Source organism: Argiope bruennichi, chromosome 1 (assembly GCF_947563725.1).
Source record: "Argiope bruennichi chromosome 1, qqArgBrue1.1, whole genome shotgun sequence".
In the NCBI taxonomy this organism is placed as follows: Eukaryota; Metazoa; Arthropoda; class Arachnida; order Araneae; family Araneidae; genus Argiope; species Argiope bruennichi.
The window spans coordinates 121,679,457-121,687,689 of record NC_079151.1 but is presented as its reverse complement, the minus strand read 5'-3'; the positions used below and the strand labels follow the sequence as shown (position 1 = coordinate 121,687,689).

The window sequence follows — 8,233 nt, the reverse complement described above, 5'->3', positions numbered from 1 at the left end:
GAGTAACACACATTCTCAAAAGATAGTTAAAAGTGGCACAGTAATTTCGTTTCGGCGAACGTGCAACTCCTATAAAAGAGAGAGATGAGACACTCAGATAGGCTTAGCATCCTTGATAACACAATCACAATGCAGAACACTAAAACATCCCTCAATGGTCCACGGTCTTTACAAGAATCACCAATAGGGAGTGGTTCATCGGTCCATGTGGCACAAGTGAGCATCAGTAGTAGAATTAATGGCTACAAATCGGAATTCCAGAGCAGAGCGAGTTCAAAACCTCCTTAACCCTAAAAACCGAACTCTCTGTGGCGAAACGGTAGTTACAAGCAAGCAGCAGCAGCAAGCGGCCGTGGCGCTGCTTGGCAAGCAGAAGAAAAGCATGGCCGTTGTAGGGAGTAGCCAATTATCGTCCGCATGCGCCGTGAGACTTTTTTTTTTCTATCCAAAGCGTTCGAATAAACCAATAAGAGAGTCGACTTAAAGCTCACACCACCCTTGATTGACAGTTAGGGGGCGCGGCCTGAGGGATGGGCGTAAACTAAAGAAGCAATGCAGATGTTATGGAGCACTTCACTATTCGGTCGCTGGTAAACAAGGCTTTTGCAGTCATTGGACGAGGGGTGGGACATATCGCGATACGAGGGATAGCTCCGCCTTTTTTGCCCCCCCTTAAATGCTTAAAGAGGGGATCCTGAAGGGTTCCCAAAGTAGGCCACTAGGCGGAAGGTCGGGAAGATTTTGTCAGAATGCCGACGAATAACAGGAGGTCAAGTGTTAGGGGAGGCAGGTTCTCTCGTAAATACCGGGGAGGTGGAAAAAAGGTGATGATAAAATTTTTTATTTGGTGACTTTGATGTAAATCTTCCAGAAATGTAAACACATCATGAATAATGATATAAACACAATTTTAAAAAAGTTAGAATTAAAAAAAAAAAAATAATAACCTTTAGAAATAAGTCTCTCTTTAGCTAATTTCATCACCGTATTGATTTTTCAGAATATAAATTTAATTTGACTTAAAATTTTAAAACTTAAATACTACTTATTTTAAACTTAAAAAATTAATAATAAATAGTAACTTATTTAGAGATGTTGTAAAAAATTACAGACATTGATATACACTAATGCTATTCAAAATGCTTTTTAATAAAAATCTTTATCAACTTAAATAACACAATTACACACATAGCAAACTTCGTATAAAATAAAAACAATTATCTCAATCAAATTCAATCTTTAAAAGAAAATCTCTACAAAACTCTACTACGCGATTTACTGCACGAATTGATTAACTAACGAATGTAAAATAATAAAATTTAAATATTTTATAGATATAACTTATTGAAAATTAAATTTTATCCAACTTTTTCATTCTACAAAAAGTCATATTAAAATCACGCTTTTGTATCTTAAAAAACAGTGTTTATGAAAAAGAGAAAAAAGCAATATTCCATTAGTTTCTGCCTTGCGCTAAAAAAACAGTAAAAAAAAAAAAAAAAAAAAAAAAAGCAGAAAACTAATTTTTAAAATTAAAACTAGAGAAAATCACAAAAAATTATTTTAAATGCACTGAAATTTTAATGCAATAATTTGATACGATGAATGAGTGAATTTATGAATAAGTAACTATTTTAAATCACTCCAGATGTGAGAACTGTAGGAATAAACATACATCACACTGTTTCTTAAACTATACACCTTTCAAATTAAATCAGCAGATAAAACATAATATTTTTAAATTTAAAATTTTCCGAAATTAAAAAAATAAATATATTTTAGGAAATATCATTTCGTCTTAATTTTCAAAATAAATTACAAGCTATTTTAATCAATAACATTTAAGTGAACTTTCTCATTTCTTCTGATCTAGTCTATGGATTAATTAATTTTGCAAGAATTTAAACATTAAAACAAATTTTAAAAAAAGTTGGAGTGGAAAAATGGAGCAAACCAATAGCATTTATCAACATTACATTGTTACACTATTTTTATATGAAATATTGATATATAAATTGATATTAAACATATAAAGAAAAAGACAAATTTTCTTTTATATTAGAAATTTAATGTACTGAATTTATGCCAGTATCTGTTTTAGTTTTGAGATTTCTTTTTCTGAAATTATTCCACGAATTTTGAAGTAACAGCCCTTTTTGTGTCTTAATTTTAAGACACAATTAGGGACACAATTTTTATTTATATTGGATAATTTGTATCAGTTTCTAAGTTCCGAATTGTACAGGTTTCCCCCCACTTACAACATATTTCAGAAAAATTAATTACCATGTTATATGTAACATTTATCTCACAGTATTAAAATAAAAAATTGTAAAATATGAAATCTGCCCTTAAATTAGAAAATTCGTCAATTAAGAACCGAAGAAAAAAATTAAATCTGCAATATCAAACTTTATGTTATCATGCGAGAGCATTTTTGTTTTGCAATATAAATTTTGATTACCGAGAGTTGGATTTAAAAATAGTTGGTCATACGCATCGAGGAATTGAACAATTCAAAATATTGTGGGAAAACACACAGACACACACAACCCTAGATTGAACGTTTTTGCTATAATTTTATTGCAGTAGTATTTTGAATGATGTAATCAGGATTAAAATTTGATTGCAATAATTCAGAATCTAAATGAAAAGGTTTTGAATTTTGAATGCTTTCTGATATTTTAAACTTTCTATTTTCCCGATTTAAATCCAATTTTCAAAGTCAGTAATTTTTTATGATCCTTGGTCTTAATATTTGACCAATTTTTTTCGACACTGCAAACTCCATTTCCAAAAGAATATAGAGCTCACGCATGATAATAAAAATAATTAATATGTAGGCTTCATGAAACAGATAACCGAAAAAAAAAGTAAAAGAAGCAGTAAAATGAATTCATTTAATTCTAATTAAATAGCTCAATAATTTAAAAAAGAAAGTTTCAAAATAATTCTTTAATAATTATCTGTTAATTTCCAATGACAAAAACTAATATTTCGTGTGTTTTTTTTTAATAAAAAAGTATAAAGATTACTAAAACATTTTATCAATTTCGTAGTAGTTCATTTATATACAATGATGCTATGAAAAAAATGAAATATTTTAAAAACATTTTCCAGTTTTTGAAATTTATTTGAATTTTCAGGTTTTGAAAATTATAGCTTAGGAAAAAAAATACTTAGAAATAACTTCTTTCTTGAAGCCATACGAGCTCCAATATTTATCATGTTTATAAATCATAAAAGAATTTTTTTAAATATTTAAAATTTTGTGTTATTTTTCGAATGTATTTTATAAGTGTAAGTAATTTCATACGTCACCATTTTAAAAGTTAATTCGTCCTAAATTTACGGAACAAATTTGTAAACAATTTTTTGAATAGCAATTTCTGATATTTTCCTTTTTAATAAAAATGATACTATCTAACTAGATACACAACGAATTCAAAATTTAAGAAAACACTTCGTTGCAAAGTATTAAAAAAATGTTTCAAAGTTTAAAATTGAATCAGAAAAGGTTCCGTGAATGTTCAAAATATGCTAAATACGTATATGAATTTTTAAAAATTTTTAAATTTCTTTCATTTTATAAGTTACAAAAAATAACTTCCAAATATTATGTATTAAAATTTTTTTATGACTACAGAAATTTTGAACTGTATTTAGAAATTGATATTTTGCAACTTTAAAAGTTTATTTATTCCTACAGAAGGACTTAAATATGAATTGAGAAACTTAAAATCCACAAAAACAAAAATTCAGCGAAAAATAATAAGGATTTGTAAATATATTTTACATAAAAAAAGAAGTAAAATAATAATACCAGTACGAGCAATTTTCAATCAGTGCTATTTCCAGTCTTTGCCGCAATGATCAATTCCAGTTTTTCTTCACCTGCATATAAAACAAAACAATAGTGAAAAACAGAATTAATAATTCAATAAATAATACAAAATTTCATATAATAGAAATAATTTAAAGAATCAATAGAATGTTTTTTTTTTCTTTACTCAAACAGAACTCATAATCCTTACTGTATTTGATAATAAAACACGTATCGTTATATTATATTTCTCATACAGTAAACCCTCGATTTAACACATTGTTTTTGTGAATTGAAAGTTCAATTGTAACATGCAGCTTCAAGCGCAAGTTCTGATGCAGTCTCAGATTATTTAGGAAAAAACAATCAACGAGAAACATACTGAAGATTTGAAGAATATTTTTTTGCCTTTTTTATAAGTAGTTGCCAATTACTCATACGGTACGTATATTAAACCATTTTTTATAAATGTATTATTATAATACCATATTTTAAATTGTATAATAATGCACACCATATTTTAAACTGTATAATAATGTATACCATATTTTAAATTGTATTATAATGTATAGTAAATATATTGCTCATAACACAATGCATGCTTTAACAAACACACCCTCTTCCTAGTAAATCCGTTGAATGAGGATTTACTGGATGTGTATGTATTAAATATAAATAAACGTTTAAAAAATTAGTTTTAAAAATTCAGGTTATCATGTGTCTATATAAAAATATGGAGAAGGGAAGAGAGGGAAATGGAAACTATTTTGATTGTTGACATTATGTCAGCACACATCAACTGACAAGAAAGTGTGAAACATTTTGGTCACACCAAAGAAGTGTGACACCAAGGAACGAAATTTGTTTTAAAAAATTAATTATTTATGAGTAAAATATCACACGGGACTAATTTTTGTACAATTACATTTTGTTTCGTATTTTTTTCCTATTCAAGTAGTTAAATCTCCCTCATTGTAAATTTCTAAATATTCAATATGAGACATTCTTGCAAAAAATTTAATTCATTCGTAAAGCACACATTACAAACCCATGTTAGCAGCATTTATTAAACATTTTTTTTTCTTCCATATGGATGCCTTACAGATATTCCATAAATATATTTCCTTTGATAATAAAAATATTAATTTAGTACTACGAATATATTTAGAAAAAAGACCAGAATTATTTTATAAACATTTAATCATTGGAATTGGATCTTTCCTACATAAACATTTATGTTCTCATCAATGTGTGCATTAAAAATCAATTTAATCACCGTAGGAAAAGATGAAATTGAATTCAGCAATTCGCTTATTTTTTAAAAACTACTTCAATCTATAATTAAAATTAATTATATTAAATGTATCTACAAGCGAAATAAAGTTTTGAAAAATGTTGCCACTACAAAGAATTATTTTTAAATATGTCATAGTCATGTGATTAATCGGTTATTATTATTAATAACTGTTGTTGGTATAAAGATAATAGGCAATTTAAAGCTAACGAAATTTTTAAAATCGTGTATTATAAATATTAACCGATTTATTACTTTAACCGTAACATATACATATTGGTTCAGAACGATTTGCAACTGAATCATGACTTTCTTTCAAAACATTTCTTGAATTAAAATCCATCTTTTCATAATATTTAGACTTAATTTATTTAAATCAAAATCTGACAGTGCCGTTTTCAATTACTGAAAAAGTAATTTTATATATTCGCAATTTATGACAACTATCTTTTTTAATTGTGAATCGATTATATTATGCAAGCGTTTTATAAGCTGAATTTCATCCATGTCTAGAAAACTGAAAATTTTATATTCGATAAACTGATAAGAAAGAAGACAGGTGGCAGGTCTTACATGTACACCATGTCCAAAGAAAACGACAAGCCTATGACCTAAATAAACACGAATGTACGAGTATGTCACAAAAACGCATGGGAATAAATTCACGAAAAAAAGTACTGATCAGTCTTTTATCCAAAAGAATGTCCTTGACTTAAATATTTCGAACCGGAAATGAAATCTACCCAGAAAAAAGAATCTACGAAAGGAAAGAGTTATGAGAAAATTTAGTCTGCACCCATATCTACTGCCCTACTGGTAAAAAGGGGAGAAGCAAAGTAAGAAAAAAACCCCAACCCTTTCTTCAAGGGGTTTTCACTTGCATAACTTCACACTGTACTCACCCTTGAAATCACCCATGCCTTCCCTTGTAAACAGAAAGGGTTGAAGCTAGTGGGAATGACCCACTTTTCGAAACCCCCTTGAAAAAAAAAATAGCCTAGACTGCATGGCTAAATATCGAACAATATGGAACTCCCCTCTATCATGTATGTGTATCAGTAGTGTAAAGTCCATTTAAAGACGAGGCATATAGAGAGACAAACAGAAAAAAAGAGAGAGGTGGGGGGGGGGGGTGATTGCATATTGGGGATCTGTATTTGTAGGGGGGGGATGAATTTGGAGAAAAACGCGAGATAGGTAGTAACGTTCCCATAACAGGAACCGATTCGGGATTTTGATCCAGGAAGAGCAGCATCTGCGGCTAAAAGAAGGGTGGAGGGAGTGCGGTGAAGGGAGGGGGAGACGATTGAGGGAACGAAAAAAATAACCAGGTCAAATCGCAAGCGTATTAACTCCCCCTCCCCTCACTTATTATTTTAACCCTATAGATTTTACAATGGGACATGTTGGCAGTGAAACTATTCTGGATGACCCAGTTAGGCAATAATAACACTGATTTGGTACTGGTACTACATACACCAGGTGGTCAATTCAAAACTTCAAGAGCAAAAGGGATGTTTTACTCTTTTGAAGGTTACTTAAAGGTCGCCTATTATAAAACTGTTTACATATAAAAATGAGAATTAAATCATTTCAAAACAATATATCTTGACTCAGGTGATTCATAAATCATCTTTAATAACGATGCAAATGAAACAAAGAAATAGTACATTTTTTTTAAGTAGAAATAAAGGTCTAAATTGTTGGACAGCTCTATTTTTCTTGTTTCTGAAATTTTAATATGGGAATAAAGTTTGAGTTTAAATACTATTTCATAGAACATTTTTATTATATTAAAGCCTTAAAAGCCTGGCGTCAACGTAACTGCTTAAAAGATCTAATATTACAATAACTAAAAATGAAATAACGGGATATATAACAGCAAACGTATATCATTTAAGTAACATTCTAAAAATACATTTTTCCCTAAATAAATCGTACACCAGTGTTAATTTTTCAAATTGTTTTTATCCGACATCTTGGAAATTAAAAAAAAAAACCCATTAAAGTGTTAAGATGGCACTAAACTTCTCAATTAATTTCAATAATATATGACGCACCACTTCCATGAATAATTGGAATCCATGTTATATAGAATTAATGAAATAACATCTTTTATTATTTTATTTCAAATATTTTTTTATATTTATTAAATTATTACATAATATTATCTCTTCATAAAGAAATGGAAAATATCATTTTACTATTATTGTTACATAACCTCGATATATTTTACAAATTCAAAGCACTTCAAAGTGAAATAAATTAACTTTAAAGTAATTAATAAGAATATTACAAAGTAAAGCAAATTTATTTAAGGTAAATATTTCAAAATTTATTATAAATTTATTGATAAATAAAATAAAATAATTTAATTCAATTTCAAATTCTTCAGTACAGCATTAGAGAAAACCACTTGTTCATTTCCAGGAAGATATTAATACAAGAAGGAAGGGAAGGCTAGCAAATTTTCCAGAGAAAAAATTCTTTACTGTTTTGCTGACAATCAAAACAAAATTTATGATATCCTTTCTTTAAACCTCTGTGAAACCTTAAATGTTTGCTACTTCCTTTCATACAAGTTCCTTAAAGAAAAAACAGTCTTCTACAAAATGGAAACAAATATTGAGTATGTTGCTGGAATAAATTAAACTTAATTTAAATCTTGTTTCGCAAAAAGCTGTATCTACTTTGTATAACAAATGCAAGCGAGAATAAGAATATATTGTATATATAATGTTCAGATGATGGCACTTGTATGTAACTACATGCATGCATTTCAGAACTTAACATGAGTCTCAGAATGTACACTAACAAATTACTATGTAAAAGTAAGTACTTCAGCTGTATATTTTATTAATAAAACTAATATATACATATAAATAACTATTCGCTTTCTGAACTAATATTATATATTTTCATATTCCATGATGAAGCCAGCATGAAAAATTCTCTCATAATCGACTTTGAATTCTAAGTAGTATGCACAAATTCTGTTTAAAAGAATCTACGAGATGTATATACAAATTCTTTTTAAAAGAATCTATGAAATGTATGCACAAATTCTTTTTAACAGAATCTACGAGATACAGAAGGAGGAAGCAAATATTTCCAAG

The 8,233-nt window shown here is 28.4% G+C and overlaps 1 long non-coding RNA gene across 1 annotated transcript in view; it reads left to right on the top strand.

Annotated features, from left to right (window-relative positions):
• The first annotated feature begins 259 nt into the window (after positions 1-259).
• Positions 260-8,233, top strand: part of LOC129987273 (uncharacterized) — a 46,842-nt gene continuing 38,868 nt past the window's right edge. The window contains exon 1 of the long non-coding RNA XR_008785572.1: positions 260-824. This is a non-coding gene — a long non-coding RNA (uncharacterized LOC129987273). The remainder of the gene's footprint in view (positions 825-8,233) is intronic.